Consider the following 1854-nt stretch of genomic DNA (forward strand, 5'->3'; position numbering starts at 1 on the left):
AATAGTATAAGTAATAAGTAAGTAAGTTAAGTAAGTAAGTAAGTAACGTAATAAGTAACGTATAAGTANATANAGTAGTAGTANANANANANAGTATAGNAGAGAGAGAGAGAGAGAGATTCGCGCAATCAAGATTATGAAATTATTTTCAGCGATGAAAATGGAGAGACGAAAGAAAAAATCTGTATCAATTTTGATCTCATCTGTGTCATGATATATATTGAGATGAAAATAGTTTACAACGAGTGTATTAGATCACTAGAAAATTATTTTCCTGAATAGATTATGGTATGCCATTTGAAATCGTGGAGATAGCGTGCTATTTAACTTGTAGGCTTTCGGGTTCAATGACTGACTGGAATTATATCAGTGAGAGATTTATCAGTATTGGGTTTGTTTATTTCTTTTTATTTACGCATTCATAAACTAAAATTCATAAACTTCATAAATCAATATGTTTAATGTGTTGACAGCAAGGAACATACGTACGTAGATATTAAAGTCATTGAGAAATGTTTAACTACTGGTTTCTCAATAATTTTGAAGCATATAAGTATGACGGAAAGATAGCATCCGGATAAATTACTTTCGCTACCGAGAAGTTAATTAAATGGCTCGCGTGCGACCTCCAAGTATCCGTAAAAAGACGCGTCAAAAGTTATGGTCGGCTCGTTTCAACGCCATACGAAGGAACGGGTTCTCGTTATTGGATGATGACGCGACGCGTTTCATTCATAGATTGTTAAGGCTGTTTCCCGATCTCAATGTATCATGCTCGAATTTTAACTTTTCGAGATAAAGAAAGTTCATGTTTTTTCGAAGCTTGGCACATAAACGAGGAAATTTGTCGTGGATGCCTTATCATAAATAGCGGCGAATTCAAAGTATGGAAACATGTACTCCTTCCAAGGATGTATTTTTTAAACTCAAGGGACATATGTGGCGCTTGAAAGATATAAGATAGAAGAATGTGTGTTTCTCCATTTAAATACAACAAAATAAAAACAATAAAAATTAAAATTTTAATCAAATAATGTAAAGGAAAAGTTTAGATATAAAGAAAGTTTATATACATCTAAACTCTCTTTTATATAGATCTTATTTTAGTTAGTTTATATATATATATCTAAACTCTCTTTTATACAGATCTTATTTTTTTGCGCAACTTAATCTTCTGAAGTCGTTAAAATCTATAACACAATTGCTGAGTAAGATCTACTTAATTTATGTTAAAAGACACTAATTTCAAATAATCAAAATGACATAACTACTACAAAAAAATAAATGCTGAGTTTAATAAGAATAATTATATAATAATTATATAATTTAATAATAATAATTCAAATTTACAGATGTATGTAAAGAAAATCGGATTGTTTGACATCTTTGACAAAGAGATTTACAATTGAATGAATTCACAATAAACTTACCGTCTGGAAGATAAAAAAAAGTTATATAAATAATAGTAAGTGTATAAAAAAGCAAGAAAGATTAAATGAAAATAATAATATAATAATAACTGAAACAATATATACGTTTGAATATATAAATTTTTATCTAATATTAAAAATCTTAAGCTTTAAATACTTGTTATATAATACTTGTTATATAATAAATATTTCGATTTACAGAGGTTATTAACAGAGGTAAAATCTTCTGCGAATCAATCACAACGACATTGATACGAATGTCAAATCAGAAAGACGCGGTTCCAATTACGTGGATCCCGTTGTTTTTTCGGTTGCACCGGAAAAAAGAAGCATCTAAGTCGAGAGATCCCGCGATGTTGCATAGGTACTCATGCTGTCCTCCGAAGGATTCACGTCCTCATCGAGGACGAAACTTGAATTCCTG

The sequence above is a fragment of the Atta cephalotes genome (genome assembly GCF_000143395.1).
Source record: "Atta cephalotes unplaced genomic scaffold scaffold00055, whole genome shotgun sequence".
Lineage (NCBI taxonomy): Eukaryota > Metazoa > Arthropoda > Insecta > Hymenoptera > Formicidae > Atta > Atta cephalotes.